At 57.0% G+C, this 15,330-nt stretch overlaps 19 non-coding genes across 19 annotated transcripts; all 19 read right to left on the reverse strand.

Annotated features, from left to right (window-relative positions):
* Nucleotides 1–340: 340 nt before the first annotated feature.
* Nucleotides 341–531, reverse strand: LOC136958173 (U2 spliceosomal RNA). Its single transcript, XR_010878452.1, has one exon. It is a non-coding gene; the product is annotated as a U2 spliceosomal RNA (small nuclear RNA).
* A 536-nt stretch (nucleotides 532–1,067) lies between these two features.
* LOC136958380 (U5 spliceosomal RNA) lies at nucleotides 1,068–1,185 on the reverse strand. Its single transcript, XR_010878642.1, has one exon. It is a non-coding gene; the product is annotated as a U5 spliceosomal RNA (small nuclear RNA).
* A 751-nt stretch (nucleotides 1,186–1,936) lies between these two features.
* LOC136958174 (U2 spliceosomal RNA) lies at nucleotides 1,937–2,127 on the reverse strand. The gene has a single exon (XR_010878453.1). It is a non-coding gene; the product is annotated as a U2 spliceosomal RNA (small nuclear RNA).
* Nucleotides 2,128–2,795: 668 nt separating this feature from the next.
* Nucleotides 2,796–2,913, reverse strand: LOC136958381 (U5 spliceosomal RNA). The gene has a single exon (XR_010878643.1). It is a non-coding gene; the product is annotated as a U5 spliceosomal RNA (small nuclear RNA).
* Nucleotides 2,914–3,663: 750 nt separating this feature from the next.
* LOC136958070 (U2 spliceosomal RNA) lies at nucleotides 3,664–3,854 on the reverse strand. The gene has a single exon (XR_010878355.1). It is a non-coding gene; the product is annotated as a U2 spliceosomal RNA (small nuclear RNA).
* Nucleotides 3,855–4,522: 668 nt separating this feature from the next.
* On the reverse strand, nucleotides 4,523–4,640 carry LOC136958383 (U5 spliceosomal RNA). Its single transcript, XR_010878644.1, has one exon. It is a non-coding gene; the product is annotated as a U5 spliceosomal RNA (small nuclear RNA).
* Nucleotides 4,641–5,394: 754 nt separating this feature from the next.
* Nucleotides 5,395–5,585, reverse strand: LOC136958175 (U2 spliceosomal RNA). Its single transcript, XR_010878454.1, has one exon. It is a non-coding gene; the product is annotated as a U2 spliceosomal RNA (small nuclear RNA).
* Nucleotides 5,586–6,121: 536 nt separating this feature from the next.
* LOC136958384 (U5 spliceosomal RNA) lies at nucleotides 6,122–6,239 on the reverse strand. Its single transcript, XR_010878645.1, has one exon. It is a non-coding gene; the product is annotated as a U5 spliceosomal RNA (small nuclear RNA).
* Nucleotides 6,240–6,999: 760 nt separating this feature from the next.
* Nucleotides 7,000–7,190, reverse strand: LOC136958176 (U2 spliceosomal RNA). The gene has a single exon (XR_010878455.1). It is a non-coding gene; the product is annotated as a U2 spliceosomal RNA (small nuclear RNA).
* A 404-nt stretch (nucleotides 7,191–7,594) lies between these two features.
* LOC136958385 (U5 spliceosomal RNA) lies at nucleotides 7,595–7,712 on the reverse strand. The gene has a single exon (XR_010878646.1). It is a non-coding gene; the product is annotated as a U5 spliceosomal RNA (small nuclear RNA).
* A 754-nt stretch (nucleotides 7,713–8,466) lies between these two features.
* LOC136958177 (U2 spliceosomal RNA) lies at nucleotides 8,467–8,657 on the reverse strand. The gene has a single exon (XR_010878456.1). It is a non-coding gene; the product is annotated as a U2 spliceosomal RNA (small nuclear RNA).
* Nucleotides 8,658–9,237: 580 nt separating this feature from the next.
* LOC136958386 (U5 spliceosomal RNA) lies at nucleotides 9,238–9,355 on the reverse strand. Its single transcript, XR_010878647.1, has one exon. It is a non-coding gene; the product is annotated as a U5 spliceosomal RNA (small nuclear RNA).
* Nucleotides 9,356–10,101: 746 nt separating this feature from the next.
* Nucleotides 10,102–10,292, reverse strand: LOC136958179 (U2 spliceosomal RNA). Its single transcript, XR_010878458.1, has one exon. It is a non-coding gene; the product is annotated as a U2 spliceosomal RNA (small nuclear RNA).
* Nucleotides 10,293–10,828: 536 nt separating this feature from the next.
* Nucleotides 10,829–10,946, reverse strand: LOC136958387 (U5 spliceosomal RNA). Its single transcript, XR_010878648.1, has one exon. It is a non-coding gene; the product is annotated as a U5 spliceosomal RNA (small nuclear RNA).
* Nucleotides 10,947–11,698: 752 nt separating this feature from the next.
* LOC136958180 (U2 spliceosomal RNA) lies at nucleotides 11,699–11,889 on the reverse strand. The gene has a single exon (XR_010878459.1). It is a non-coding gene; the product is annotated as a U2 spliceosomal RNA (small nuclear RNA).
* Nucleotides 11,890–12,425: 536 nt separating this feature from the next.
* Nucleotides 12,426–12,543, reverse strand: LOC136958388 (U5 spliceosomal RNA). Its single transcript, XR_010878649.1, has one exon. It is a non-coding gene; the product is annotated as a U5 spliceosomal RNA (small nuclear RNA).
* Nucleotides 12,544–13,299: 756 nt separating this feature from the next.
* On the reverse strand, nucleotides 13,300–13,490 carry LOC136958181 (U2 spliceosomal RNA). The gene has a single exon (XR_010878460.1). It is a non-coding gene; the product is annotated as a U2 spliceosomal RNA (small nuclear RNA).
* A 536-nt stretch (nucleotides 13,491–14,026) lies between these two features.
* On the reverse strand, nucleotides 14,027–14,144 carry LOC136958390 (U5 spliceosomal RNA). The gene has a single exon (XR_010878651.1). It is a non-coding gene; the product is annotated as a U5 spliceosomal RNA (small nuclear RNA).
* Nucleotides 14,145–14,894: 750 nt separating this feature from the next.
* Nucleotides 14,895–15,085, reverse strand: LOC136958183 (U2 spliceosomal RNA). Its single transcript, XR_010878461.1, has one exon. It is a non-coding gene; the product is annotated as a U2 spliceosomal RNA (small nuclear RNA).
* Between the last annotated feature and the right edge of the window lie 245 nt (nucleotides 15,086–15,330).

Below are 15,330 nucleotides of genomic sequence, written 5' to 3' on the forward strand. Positions count from 1 at the left end.
GTCACTCACTCAGTCACTCACTCACTCAGTCACTCACTTTTTTTTTGTTTTTTGTTTTTTTTTATCTAAAAGGGCGGGAAAACGCCACCGGCCGACAGGGCTCCGCCCACACCCCCTTTTCACCCCGTTTTTTTGGTAGGGATCGCTTGTTCCGCTTTGTTGGGGCCCCCCCCCCCCCCCTTTTGAGGGTTTTTTGACCCTCACCCCAAAAACCCTAGCCCTAACCTAAACCCCTCTCCCCCAAACCTCACTCATTCAGACATTCCCTCCTTCCCTCCCTCCTTCCTTCCTTCCCTCCCTCCCTCCCTCCCTCACTAGCTTTTCTCTTTGACACGCTTAGAAAGATTGCACCCTTCCCGGAGACGCTGCAATACCGGGGCGATGCGCGGAGCGGACGGAGCGAGCCCCTGTTCCGACTCCCTGTTGCAAAAATCCGTTTAATATGTTGTCCTCGCATGGAGGACATATCAGATATTAAACTGATAAGAACAGATACTACACTTGATCTGAGCCAAAAGGCCGAGAAGCGATGACCGCATTATCGGACGCCCCCGGCGCGCGGACCCTCCGTGCACCACCTGGGCCGCTCGGTCACCACACCGAGAACGGCCGAAACCACGGAAGCGGAAAGCCGAGGCCAAAAGCCGCAGGACAAGCAGGGACGGAAGCGGAAAGCCGAGGCCAAAAGCCGCAGGACAAGCAGGGACGGAAGCGGAAAGCCGAGGCCAAAAGCCGCAGGACAAGCAGGGACGGAAGCGGAAAGCCGAGGCCAAAAGCCGCAGGACAAGCAGGGACGGAAGCGGAAAGCCGAGGCCAAAAGCCGCAGGACAAGCAGGGACGGAAGCGGAAAGCCGAGGCCAAAAGCCGCAGGACAAGCAGGGACGGAAGCGGAAAGCCGAGGCCAAAAGCCGCAGGACAAGCAGGGACGGAAGCGGAAAGCCGAGGAAAAGGCAACAGAATTGAAACAGCTACAGAAGAAGCAAAGACAAAACCTGCCTTACCCGCAGGCACGCACCTAACCCCAAAGCCAACCTCACCCTGCTTTTGTCACAAGTCCATCAGGCTCTGCCCTCCCTCGGGCAAAGCCTCCCAAAAATACCACGTTCCACTCGTCGGCGCTCCCCTCCACGGAAGTCTTTAGTAAAAGGCGAAAGGCTTGTGCGTGCTGAAGGGGAACCAGAGCGTCGATTTGAAACGACCCAAACGGCCTACCCCCAACCCCTCCGTTGGCCCTGACTCACCCGTCCGCGGGGGCGAACCGGGGAGAACCGGGGCGAACCGCATCCTTCTCGGGAAAAAAAAGGCGCGGAAACGCCACGGGCCGCAGAGGGGCTCGGCCCGCCCGCTTGGCTTTTCTTTCCTTACCGCACTTTCTCCATTTCATTGATGGCTTTTTCTCCATTAAGATCCGTACGTGTTTATCGTATGCGCCTTCCAGCCAGTCCACTCCGTGTTGGTGTCGACTGACACGGCGATAAAAAACTCATTCCGATTGCCTTCCAGTTTTTCACCTCGGCCCCGCTGAATGTCAGCCAGCTCTCTCTCTCTCTCTCTCTCTCTCTCTCTCTCTCTCTCTCTCTGTCACTCACTCACTCAGTCACTCACTCAGTCACTCACTCACTCAGTCACTCACTTTTTTTTTGTTTTTTTTTTTTTTTTATCTAAAAGGGCGGGAAAACGCCACCGGCCGACAGGGCTCCGCCCACACCCCCTTTTCACCCCGTTTTTTTGGTAGGGATCGCTTGTTCCGCTTTGTTGGGGCCCCCCCCCCCCCCCTTTTGAGGGTTTTTTGACCCTCACCCCAAAAACCCTAGCCCTAACCTAAACCCCTCTCCCCCAAACCTCACTCATTCAGACATTCCCTCCTTCCCTCCCTCCTTCCTTCCTTCCCTCCCTCCCTCCCTCCCTCACTAGCTTTTCTCTTTGACACGCTTAGAAAGATTGCACCCTTCCCGGAGACGCTGCAATACCGGGGCGATGCGCGGAGCGGACGGAGCGAGCCCCTGTTCCGACTCCCTGTTGCAAAAATCCGTTTAATATGTTGTCCTCGCATGGAGGACATATCAGATATTAAACTGATAAGAACAGATACTACACTTGATCTGAGCCAAAAGGCCGAGAAGCGATGACCGCATTATCGGACGCCCCCGGCGCGCGGACCCTCCGTGCACCACCTGGGCCGCTCGGTCACCACACCGAGAACGGCCGAAACCACGGAAGCGGAAAGCCGAGGCCAAAAGCCGCAGGACAAGCAGGGACGGAAGCGGAAAGCCGAGGCCAAAAGCCGCAGGACAAGCAGGGACGGAAGCGGAAAGCCGAGGCCAAAAGCCGCAGGACAAGCAGGGACGGAAGCGGAAAGCCGAGGCCAAAAGCCGCAGGACAAGCAGGGACGGAAGCGGAAAGCCGAGGCCAAAAGCCGCAGGACAAGCAGGGACGGAAGCGGAAAGCCGAGGCCAAAAGCCGCAGGACAAGCAGGGACGGAAGCGGAAAGCCGAGGCCAAAAGCCGCAGGACAAGCAGGGACGGAAGCGGAAAGCCGAGGCCAAAAGCCGCAGGACAAGCAGGGACGGAAGCGGAAAGCCGAGGCCAAAAGCCGCAGGACAAGCAGGGACGGAAGCGGAAAGCCGAGGCCAAAAGCCGCAGGACAAGCAGGGACGGAAGCGGAAAGCCGAGGAAAAGGCAACAGAATTGAAACAGCTACAGAAGAAGCAAAGACAAAACCTGCCTTACCCGCAGGCACGCACCTAACCCCAAAGCCAACCTCACCCTGCTTTTGTCACAAGTCCATCAGGCTCTGCCCTCCCTCGGGCAAAGCCTCCCAAAAATACCACGTTCCACTCGTCGGCGCTCCCCTCCACGGAAGTCTTTAGTAAAAGGCGAAAGGCTTGTGCGTGCTGAAGGGGAACCAGAGCGTCGATTTGAAACGACCCAAACGGCCTACCCCCAACCCCTCCGTTGGCCCTGACTCACCCGTCCGCGGGGGCGAACCGGGGAGAACCGGGGCGAACCGCATCCTTCTCGGGAAAAAAAAGGCGCGGAAACGCCACGGGCCGCAGAGGGGCTCGGCCCGCCCGCTTGGCTTTTCTTTCCTTACCGCACTTTCTCCATTTCATTGATGGCTTTTTCTCCATTAAGATCCGTACGTGTTTATCGTATGCGCCTTCCAGCCAGTCCACTCCGTGTTGGTGTCGACTGACACGGCGATAAAAAACTCATTCCGATTGCCTTCCAGTTTTTCACCTCGGCCCCGCTGAATGTCAGCCAGCTCTCTCTCTCTCTCTCTCTCTCTCTCTCTCTCTCTCTCTCTCTGTCACTCACTCACTCAGTCACTCACTCAGTCACTCACTCACTCAGTCACTCACTTTTTTTTTGTTTTTTTTTTTTTTTTATCTAAAAGGGCGGGAAAACGCCACCGGCCGACAGGGCTCCGCCCACACCCCCTTTTCACCCCGTTTTTTTGGTAGGGATCGCTTGTTCCGCTTTGTTGGGGCCCCCCCCCCCCCCTTTTGAGGGTTTTTTGACCCTCACCCCAAAAACCCTAGCCCTAACCTAAACCCCTCTCCCCCAAACCTCACTCATTCAGACATTCCCTCCTTCCCTCCCTCCTTCCTTCCTTCCCTCCCTCCCTCCCTCCCTCACTAGCTTTTCTCTTTGACACGCTTAGAAAGATTGCACCCTTCCCGGAGACGCTGCAATACCGGGGCGATGCGCGGAGCGGACGGAGCGAGCCCCTGTTCCGACTCCCTGTTGCAAAAATCCGTTTAATATGTTGTCCTCGCATGGAGGACATATCAGATATTAAACTGATAAGAACAGATACTACACTTGATCTTAGCCAAAAGGCCGAGAAGCGATGACCGCATTATCGGACGCCCCCGGCGCGCGGACCCTCCGTGCACCACCTGGGCCGCTCGGTCACCACACCGAGAACGGCCGAAACCACGGAAGCGGAAAGCCGAGGCCAAAAGCCGCAGGACAAGCAGGGACGGAAGCGGAAAGCCGAGGCCAAAAGCCGCAGGACAAGCAGGGACGGAAGCGGAAAGCCGAGGCCAAAAGCCGCAGGACAAGCAGGGACGGAAGCGGAAAGCCGAGGCCAAAAGCCGCAGGACAAGCAGGGACGGAAGCGGAAAGCCGAGGCCAAAAGCCGCAGGACAAGCAGGGACGGAAGCGGAAAGCCGAGGCCAAAAGCCGCAGGACAAGCAGGGACGGAAGCGGAAAGCCGAGGCCAAAAGCCGCAGGACAAGCAGGGACGGAAGCGGAAAGCCGAGGCCAAAAGCCGCAGGACAAGCAGGGACGGAAGCGGAAAGCCGAGGCCAAAAGCCGCAGGACAAGCAGGGACGGAAGCGGAAAGCCGAGGCCAAAAGCCGCAGGACAAGCAGGGACGGAAGCGGAAAGCCGAGGAAAAGGCAACAGAATTGAAACAGCTACAGAAGAAGCAAAGACAAAACCTGCCTTACCCGCAGGCACGCACCTAACCCCAAAGCCAACCTCACCCTGCTTTTGTCACAAGTCCATCAGGCTCTGCCCTCCCTCGGGCAAAGCCTCCCAAAAATACCACGTTCCACTCGTCGGCGCTCCCCTCCACGGAAGTCTTTAGTAAAAGGCGAAAGGCTTGTGCGTGCTGAAGGGGAACCAGAGCGTCGATTTGAAACGACCCAAACGGCCTACCCCCAACCCCTCCGTTGGCCCTGACTCACCCGTCCGCGGGGGCGAACCGGGGAGAACCGGGGCGAACCGCATCCTTCTCGGGAAAAAAAAGGCGCGGAAACGCCACGGGCCGCAGAGGGGCTCGGCCCGCCCGCTTGGCTTTTCTTTCCTTACCGCACTTTCTCCATTTCATTGATGGCTTTTTCTCCATTAAGATCCGTACGTGTTTATCGTATGCGCCTTCCAGCCAGTCCACTCCGTGTTGGTGTCGACTGACACGGCGATAAAAAACTCATTCCGATTGCCTTCCAGTTTTTCACCTCGGCCCCGCTGAATGTCAGCCAGCTCTCTCTCTCTCTCTCTCTCTCTCTCTCTCTCTCTCTCTCTCTCTCTCTCTGTCACTCACTCACTCAGTCACTCACTCAGTCACTCACTCACTCAGTCACTCACTTTTTTTTTGTTTTTTTTTTTTTTTTATCTAAAAGGGCGGGAAAACGCCACCGGCCGACAGGGCTCCGCCCACACCCCCTTTTCACCCCGTTTTTTTGGTAGGGATCGCTTGTTCCGCTTTGTTGGGGCCCCCCCCCCCCCCTTTTGAGGGTTTTTTGACCCTCACCCCAAAAACCCTAGCCCTAACCTAAACCCCTCTCCCCCAAACCTCACTCATTCAGACATTCCCTCCTTCCCTCCCTCCTTCCTTCCTTCCCTCCCTCCCTCCCTCACTAGCTTTTCTCTTTGACACGCTTAGAAAGATTGCACCCTTCCCGGAGACGCTGCAATACCGGGGCGATGCGCGGAGCGGACGGAGCGAGCCCCTGTTCCGACTCCCTGTTGCAAAAATCCGTTTAATATGTTGTCCTCGCATGGAGGACATATCAGATATTAAACTGATAAGAACAGATACTACACTTGATCTGAGCCAAAAGGCCGAGAAGCGATGACCGCATTATCGGACGCCCCCGGCGCGCGGACCCTCCGTGCACCACCTGGGCCGCTCGGTCACCACACCGAGAACGGCCGAAACCACGGAAGCGGAAAGCCGAGGCCAAAAGCCGCAGGACAAGCAGGGACGGAAGCGGAAAGCCGAGGCCAAAAGCCGCAGGACAAGCAGGGACGGAAGCGGAAAGCCGAGGCCAAAAGCCGCAGGACAAGCAGGGACGGAAGCGGAAAGCCGAGGCCAAAAGCCGCAGGACAAGCAGGGACGGAAGCGGAAAGCCGAGGCCAAAAGCCGCAGGACAAGCAGGGACGGAAGCGGAAAGCCGAGGCCAAAAGCCGCAGGACAAGCAGGGACGGAAGCGGAAAGCCGAGGCCAAAAGCCGCAGGACAAGCAGGGACGGAAGCGGAAAGCCGAGGAAAAGGCAACAGAATTGAAACAGCTACAGAAGAAGCAAAGACAAAACCTGCCTTACCCGCAGGCACGCACCTAACCCCAAAGCCAACCTCACCCTGCTTTTGTCACAAGTCCATCAGGCTCTGCCCTCCCTCGGGCAAAGCCTCCCAAAAATACCACGTTCCACTCGTCGGCGCTCCCCTCCACGGAAGTCTTTAGTAAAAGGCGAAAGGCTTGTGCGTGCTGAAGGGGAACCAGAGCGTCGATTTGAAACGACCCAAACGGCCTACCCCCAACCCCTCCGTTGGCCCTGACTCACCCGTCCGCGGGGGCGAACCGGGGAGAACCGGGGCGAACCGCATCCTTCTCGGGAAAAAAAAGGCGCGGAAACGCCACGGGCCGCAGAGGGGCTCGGCCCGCCCGCTTGGCTTTTCTTTCCTTACCGCACTTTCTCCATTTCATTGATGGCTTTTTCTCCATTAAGATCCGTACGTGTTTATCGTATGCGCCTTCCAGCCAGTCCACTCCGTGTTGGTGTCGACTGACACGGCGATAAAAAACTCATTCCGATTGCCTTCCAGTTTTTCACCTCGGCCCCGCTGAATGTCAGCCAGCTCTCTCTCTCTCTCTCTCTCTCTCTCTCTCTCTCTCTCTCTCTCTCTCTCTCTGTCACTCACTCACTCAGTCACTCACTCAGTCACTCACTCACTCAGTCACTCACTTTTTTTTTGTTTTTTTTTTTTTTTTATCTAAAAGGGCGGGAAAACGCCACCGGCCGACAGGGCTCCGCCCACACCCCCTTTTCACCCCGTTTTTTTGGTAGGGATCGCTTGTTCCGCTTTGTTGGGGCCCCCCCCCCCCCCTTTTGAGGGTTTTTTGACCCTCACCCCAAAAACCCTAGCCCTAACCTAAACCCCTCTCCCCCAAACCTCACTCATTCAGACATTCCCTCCTTCCCTCCCTCCTTCCTTCCTTCCCTCCCTCCCTCCCTCCCTCACTAGCTTTTCTCTTTGACACGCTTAGAAAGATTGCACCCTTCCCGGAGACGCTGCAATACCGGGGCGATGCGCGGAGCGGACGGAGCGAGCCCCTGTTCCGACTCCCTGTTGCAAAAATCCGTTTAATATGTTGTCCTCGCATGGAGGACATATCAGATATTAAACTGATAAGAACAGATACTACACTTGATCTGAGCCAAAAGGCCGAGAAGCGATGACCGCATTATCGGACGCCCCCGGCGCGCGGACCCTCCGTGCACCACCTGGGCCGCTCGGTCACCACACCGAGAACGGCCGAAACCACGGAAGCGGAAAGCCGAGGCCAAAAGCCGCAGGACAAGCAGGGACGGAAGCGGAAAGCCGAGGCCAAAAGCCGCAGGACAAGCAGGGACGGAAGCGGAAAGCCGAGGCCAAAAGCCGCAGGACAAGCAGGGACGGAAGCGGAAAGCCGAGGCCAAAAGCCGCAGGACAAGCAGGGACGGAAGCGGAAAGCCGAGGAAAAGGCAACAGAATTGAAACAGCTACAGAAGAAGCAAAGACAAAACCTGCCTTACCCGCAGGCACGCACCTAACCCCAAAGCCAACCTCACCCTGCTTTTGTCACAAGTCCATCAGGCTCTGCCCTCCCTCGGGCAAAGCCTCCCAAAAATACCACGTTCCACTCGTCGGCGCTCCCCTCCACGGAAGTCTTTAGTAAAAGGCGAAAGGCTTGTGCGTGCTGAAGGGGAACCAGAGCGTCGATTTGAAACGACCCAAACGGCCTACCCCCAACCCCTCCGTTGGCCCTGACTCACCCGTCCGCGGGGGTGAACCGGGGAGAACCGGGGCGAACCGCATCCTTCTCGGGAAAAAAAAGGCGCGGAAACGCCACGGGCCGCAGAGGGGCTCGGCCCGCCCGCTTGGCTTTTCTTTCCTTACCGCACTTTCTCCATTTCATTGATGGCTTTTTCTCCATTAAGATCCGTACGTGTTTATCGTATGCGCCTTCCAGCCAGTCCACTCCGTGTTGGTGTCGACTGACACGGCGATAAAAAACTCATTCCGATTGCCTTCCAGTTTTTCACCTCGGCCCCGCTGAATGTCAGCCAGCTCTCTCTCTCTCTCTCTCTCTCTCTCTCTCTCTCTCTCTCTCTCTCTGTCACTCACTCACTCAGTCACTCACTCAGTCACTCACTCACTCAGTCACTCACTTTTTTTTTGTTTTTTTTTTTTTTTTATCTAAAAGGGCGGGAAAACGCCACCGGCCGACAGGGCTCCGCCCACACCCCCTTTTCACCCCGTTTTTTTGGTAGGGATCGCTTGTTCCGCTTTGTTGGGGCCCCCCCCCCCCCCTTTTGAGGGTTTTTTGACCCTCACCCCAAAAACCCTAGCCCTAACCTAAACCCCTCTCCCCCAAACCTCACTCATTCAGACATTCCCTCCTTCCCTCCCTCCTTCCTTCCTTCCCTCCCTCCCTCCCTCCCTCACTAGCTTTTCTCTTTGACACGCTTAGAAAGATTGCACCCTTCCCGGAGACGCTGCAATACCGGGGCGATGCGCGGAGCGGACGGAGCGAGCCCCTGTTCCGACTCCCTGTTGCAAAAATCCGTTTAATATGTTGTCCTCGCATGGAGGACATATCAGATATTAAACTGATAAGAACAGATACTACACTTGATCTGAGCCAAAAGGCCGAGAAGCGATGACCGCATTATCGGACGCCCCCGGCGCGCGGACCCTCCGTGCACCACCTGGGCCGCTCGGTCACCACACCGAGAACGGCCGAAACCACGGAAGCGGAAAGCCGAGGCCAAAAGCCGCAGGACAAGCAGGGACGGAAGCGGAAAGCCGAGGCCAAAAGCCGCAGGACAAGCAGGGACGGAAGCGGAAAGCCGAGGCCAAAAGCCGCAGGACAAGCAGGGACGGAAGCGGAAAGCCGAGGCCAAAAGCCGCAGGACAAGCAGGGACGGAAGCGGAAAGCCGAGGCCAAAAGCCGCAGGACAAGCAGGGACGGAAGCGGAAAGCCGAGGCCAAAAGCCGCAGGACAAGCAGGGACGGAAGCGGAAAGCCGAGGCCAAAAGCCGCAGGACAAGCAGGGACGGAAGCGGAAAGCCGAGGCCAAAAGCCGCAGGACAAGCAGGGACGGAAGCGGAAAGCCGAGGAAAAGGCAACAGAATTGAAACAGCTACAGAAGAAGCAAAGACAAAACCTGCCTTACCCGCAGGCACGCACCTAACCCCAAAGCCAACCTCACCCTGCTTTTGTCACAAGTCCATCAGGCTCTGCCCTCCCTCGGGCAAAGCCTCCCAAAAATACCACGTTCCACTCGTCGGCGCTCCCCTCCACGGAAGTCTTTAGTAAAAGGCGAAAGGCTTGTGCGTGCTGAAGGGGAACCAGAGCGTCGATTTGAAACGACCCAAACGGCCTACCCCCAACCCCTCCGTTGGCCCTGACTCACCCGTCCGCGGGGGCGAACCGGGGAGAACCGGGGCGAACCGCATCCTTCTCGGGAAAAAAAAGGCGCGGAAACGCCACGGGCCGCAGAGGGGCTCGGCCCGCCCGCTTGGCTTTTCTTTCCTTACCGCACTTTCTCCATTTCATTGATGGCTTTTTCTCCATTAAGATCCGTACGTGTTTATCGTATGCGCCTTCCAGCCAGTCCACTCCGTGTTGGTGTCGACTGACACGGCGATAAAAAACTCATTCCGATTGCCTTCCAGTTTTTCACCTCGGCCCCGCTGAATGTCAGCCAGCTCTCTCTCTCTCTCTCTCTCTCTCTCTCTCTCTCTCTCTCTCTGTCACTCACTCACTCAGTCACTCACTCAGTCACTCACTCACTCAGTCACTCACTTTTTTTTTGTTTTTTTTTTTTTTTTATCTAAAAGGGCGGGAAAACGCCACCGGCCGACAGGGCTCCGCCCACACCCCCTTTTCACCCCGTTTTTTTGGTAGGGATCGCTTGTTCCGCTTTGTTGGGGCCCCCCCCCCCCCCTTTTGAGGGTTTTTTGACCCTCACCCCAAAAACCCTAGCCCTAACCTAAACCCCTCTCCCCCAAACCTCACTCATTCAGACATTCCCTCCTTCCCTCCCTCCTTCCTTCCTTCCCTCCCTCCCTCCCTCACTAGCTTTTCTCTTTGACACGCTTAGAAAGATTGCACCCTTCCCGGAGACGCTGCAATACCGGGGCGATGCGCGGAGCGGACGGAGCGAGCCCCTGTTCCGACTCCCTGTTGCAAAAATCCGTTTAATATGTTGTCCTCGCATGGAGGACATATCAGATATTAAACTGATAAGAACAGATACTACACTTGATCTGAGCCAAAAGGCCGAGAAGCGATGACCGCATTATCGGACGCCCCCGGCGCGCGGACCCTCCGTGCACCACCTGGGCCGCTCGGTCACCACACCGAGAACGGCCGAAACCACGGAAGCGGAAAGCCGAGGCCAAAAGCCGCAGGACAAGCAGGGACGGAAGCGGAAAGCCGAGGCCAAAAGCCGCAGGACAAGCAGGGACGGAAGCGGAAAGCCGAGGCCAAAAGCCGCAGGACAAGCAGGGACGGAAGCGGAAAGCCGAGGCCAAAAGCCGCAGGACAAGCAGGGACGGAAGCGGAAAGCCGAGGCCAAAAGCCGCAGGACAAGCAGGGACGGAAGCGGAAAGCCGAGGCCAAAAGCCGCAGGACAAGCAGGGACGGAAGCGGAAAGCCGAGGCCAAAAGCCGCAGGACAAGCAGGGACGGAAGCGGAAAGCCGAGGAAAAGGCAACAGAATTGAAACAGCTACAGAAGAAGCAAAGACAAAACCTGCCTTACCCGCAGGCACGCACCTAACCCCAAAGCCAACCTCACCCTGCTTTTGTCACAAGTCCATCAGGCTCTGCCCTCCCTCGGGCAAAGCCTCCCAAAAATACCACGTTCCACTCGTCGGCGCTCCCCTCCACGGAAGTCTTTAGTAAAAGGCGAAAGGCTTGTGCGTGCTGAAGGGGAACCAGAGCGTCGATTTGAAACGACCCAAACGGCCTACCCCCAACCCCTCCGTTGGCCCTGACTCACCCGTCCGCGGGGGCGAACCGGGGAGAACCGGGGCGAACCGCATCCTTCTCGGGAAAAAAAAGGCGCGGAAACGCCACGGGCCGCAGAGGGGCTCGGCCCGCCCGCTTGGCTTTTCTTTCCTTACCGCACTTTCTCCATTTCATTGATGGCTTTTTCTCCATTAAGATCCGTACGTGTTTATCGTATGCGCCTTCCAGCCAGTCCACTCCGTGTTGGTGTCGACTGACACGGCGATAAAAAACTCATTCCGATTGCCTTCCAGTTTTTCACCTCGGCCCCGCTGAATGTCAGCCAGCTCTCTCTCTCTCTCTCTCTCTCTCTCTCTCTCTCTCTCTCTCTCTGTCACTCACTCACTCAGTCACTCACTCAGTCACTCACTCACTCAGTCACTCACTTTTTTTTTGTTTTTTTTTTTTTTTTATCTAAAAGGGCGGGAAAACGCCACCGGCCGACAGGGCTCCGCCCACACCCCCTTTTCACCCCGTTTTTTTGGTAGGGATCGCTTGTTCCGCTTTGTTGGGGCCCCCCCCCCCCCCTTTTGAGGGTTTTTTGACCCTCACCCCAAAAACCCTAGCCCTAACCTAAACCCCTCTCCCCCAAACCTCACTCATTCAGACATTCCCTCCTTCCCTCCCTCCTTCCTTCCTTCCCTCCCTCCCTCCCTCCCTCACTAGCTTTTCTCTTTGACACGCTTAGAAAGATTGCACCCTTCCCGGAGACGCTGCAATACCGGGGCGATGCGCGGAGCGGACGGAGCGAGCCCCTGTTCCGACTCCCTGTTGCAAAAATCCGTTTAATATGTTGTCCTCGCATGGAGGACATATCAGATATTAAACTGATAAGAACAGATACTACACTTGATCTGAGCCAAAAGGCCGAGAAGCGATGACCGCATTATCGGACGCCCCCGGCGCGCGGACCCTCCGTGCACCACCTGGGCCGCTCGGTCACCACACCGAGAACGGCCGAAACCACGGAAGCGGAAAGCCGAGGCCAAAAGCCGCAGGACAAGCAGGGACGGAAGCGGAAAGCCGAGGCCAAAAGCCGCAGGACAAGCAGGGACGGAAGCGGAAAGCCGAGGCCAAAAGCCGCAGGACAAGCAGGGACGGAAGCGGAAAGCCGAGGCCAAAAGCCGCAGGACAAGCAGGGACGGAAGCGGAAAGCCGAGGCCAAAAGCCGCAGGACAAGCAGGGACGGAAGCGGAAAGCCGAGGCCAAAAGCCGCAGGACAAGCAGGGACGGAAGCGGAAAGCCGAGGCCAAAAGCCGCAGGACAAGCAGGGACGGAAGCGGAAAGCCGAGGAAAAGGCAACAGAATTGAAACAGCTACAGAAGAAGCAAAGACAAAACCTGCCTTACCCGCAGGCACGCACCTAACCCCAAAGCCAACCTCACCCTGCTTTTGTCACAAGTCCATCAGGCTCTGCCCTCCCTCGGGCAAAGCCTCCCAAAAATACCACGTTCCACTCGTCGGCGCTCCCCTCCACGGAAGTCTTTAGTAAAAGGCGAAAGGCTTGTGCGTGCTGAAGGGGAACCAGAGCGTCGATTTGAAACGACCCAAACGGCCTACCCCCAACCCCTCCGTTGGCCCTGACTCACCCGTCCGCGGGGGCGAACCGGGGAGAACCGGGGCGAACCGCATCCTTCTCGGGAAAAAAAAGGCGCGGAAACGCCACGGGCCGCAGAGGGGCTCGGCCCGCCCGCTTGGCTTTTCTTTCCTTACCGCACTTTCTCCATTTCATTGATGGCTTTTTCTCCATTAAGATCCGTACGTGTTTATCGTATGCGCCTTCCAGCCAGTCCACTCCGTGTTGGTGTCGACTGACACGGCGATAAAAAACTCATTCCGATTGCCTTCCAGTTTTTCACCTCGGCCCCGCTGAATGTCAGCCAGCTCTCTCTCTCTCTCTCTCTCTCTCTCTCTCTCTCTCTCTCTCTCTCTGTCACTCACTCACTCAGTCACTCACTCAGTCACTCACTCACTCAGTCACTCACTTTTTTTTTGTTTTTTTTTTTTTTTTTATCTAAAAGGGCGGGAAAACGCCACCGGCCGACAGGGCTCCGCCCACACCCCCTTTTCACCCCGTTTTTTTGGTAGGGATCGCTTGTTCCGCTTTGTTGGGGCCCCCCCCCCCCCCCTTTTGAGGGTTTTTTGACCCTCACCCCAAAAACCCTAGCCCTAACCTAAACCCCTCTCCCCCAAACCTCACTCATTCAGACATTCCCTCCTTCCCTCCCTCCTTCCTTCCTTCCCTCCCTCCCTCCCTCCCTCACTAGCTTTTCTCTTTGACACGCTTAGAAAGATTGCACCCTTCCCGGAGACGCTGCAATACCGGGGCGATGCGCGGAGCGGACGGAGCGAGCCCCTGTTCCGACTCCCTGTTGCAAAAATCCGTTTAATATGTTGTCCTCGCATGGAGGACATATCAGATATTAAACTGATAAGAACAGATACTACACTTGATCTGAGCCAAAAGGCCGAGAAGCGATGACCGCATTATCGGACGCCCCCGGCGCGCGGACCCTCCGTGCACCACCTGGGCCGCTCGGTCACCACACCGAGAACGGCCGAAACCACGGAAGCGGAAAGCCGAGGCCAAAAGCCGCAGGACAAGCAGGGACGGAAGCGGAAAGCCGAGGCCAAAAGCCGCAGGACAAGCAGGGACGGAAGCGGAAAGCCGAGGCCAAAAGCCGCAGGACAAGCAGGGACGGAAGCGGAAAGCCGAGGCCAAAAGCCGCAGGACAAGCAGGGACGGAAGCGGAAAGCCGAGGCCAAAAGCCGCAGGACAAGCAGGGACGGAAGCGGAAAGCCGAGGCCAAAAGCCGCAGGACAAGCAGGGACGGAAGCGGAAAGCCGAGGCCAAAAGCCGCAGGACAAGCAGGGACGGAAGCGGAAAGCCGAGGAAAAGGCAACAGAATTGAAACAGCTACAGAAGAAGCAAAGACAAAACCTGCCTTACCCGCAGGCACGCACCTAACCCCAAAGCCAACCTCACCCTGCTTTTGTCACAAGTCCATCAGGCTCTGCCCTCCCTCGGGCAAAGCCTCCCAAAAATACCACGTTCCACTCGTCGGCGCTCCCCTCCACGGAAGTCTTTAGTAAAAGGCGAAAGGCTTGTGCGTGCTGAAGGGGAACCAGAGCGTCGATTTGAAACGACCCAAACGGCCTACCCCCAACCCCTCCGTTGGCCCTGACTCACCCGTCCGCGGGGGCGAACCGGGGAGAACCGGGGCGAACCGCATCCTTCTCGGGAAAAAAAAGGCGCGGAAACGCCACGGGCCGCAGAGGGGCTCGGCCCGCCCGCTTGGCTTTTCTTTCCTTACCGCACTTTCTCCATTTCATTGATGGCTTTTTCTCCATTAAGATCCGTACGTGTTTATCGTATGCGCCTTCCAGCCAGTCCACTCCGTGTTGGTGTCGACTGACACGGCGATAAAAAACTCATTCCGATTGCCTTCCAGTTTTTCACCTCGGCCCCGCTGAATGTCAGCCAGCTCTCTCTCTCTCTCTCTCTCTCTCTCTCTCTCTCTCTCTCTCTGTCACTCACTCACTCAGTCACTCACTCAGTCACTCACTCACTCAGTCACTCACTTTTTTTTTGTTTTTTTTTTTTTTTTATCTAAAAGGGCGGGAAAACGCCACCGGCCGACAGGGCTCCGCCCACACCCCCTTTTCACCCCGTTTTTTTGGTAGGGATCGCTTGTTCCGCTTTGTTGGGGCCCCCCCCCCCCCCTTTTGAGGGTTTTTTGACCCTCACCCCAAAAACCCTAGCCCTAACCTAAACCCCTCTCCCCCAAACCTCACTCATTCAGACATTCCCTCCTTCCCTCCCTCCTTCCTTCCTTCCCTCCCTCCCTCCCTCCCTCACTAGCTTTTCTCTTTGACACGCTTAGAAAGATTGCACCCTTCCCGGAGACGCTGCAATACCGGGGCGATGCGCGGAGCGGACGGAGCGAGCCCCTGTTCCGACTCCCTGTTGCAAAAATCCGTTTAATATGTTGTCCTCGCATGGAGGACATATCAGATATTAAACTGATAAGAACAGATACTACACTTGATCTGAGCCAAAAGGCCGAGAAGCGATGACCGCATTATCGGACGCCCCCGGCGCGCGGACCCTCCGTGCACCACCTGGGCCGCTCGGTCACCACACCGAGAACGGCCGAAACCACGGAAGCGGAAAGCCGAGGCCAAAAGCCGCAGGACAAGCAGGGACGGAAGCGGAAAGCCGAGGCCAAAAGCCGCAGGACAAGCAGGGACGGAAGCGGAAAGCCGAGGCCAAAAGCCGCAGGACAAGCAGGGACGGAAGCGGAAAGCCGAGGCCAAAAG

The sequence above is a fragment of the Osmerus mordax genome, chromosome 15, assembly GCF_038355195.1.
Source record: "Osmerus mordax isolate fOsmMor3 chromosome 15, fOsmMor3.pri, whole genome shotgun sequence".
NCBI lineage: Eukaryota > Metazoa > Chordata > Actinopteri > Osmeriformes > Osmeridae > Osmerus > Osmerus mordax.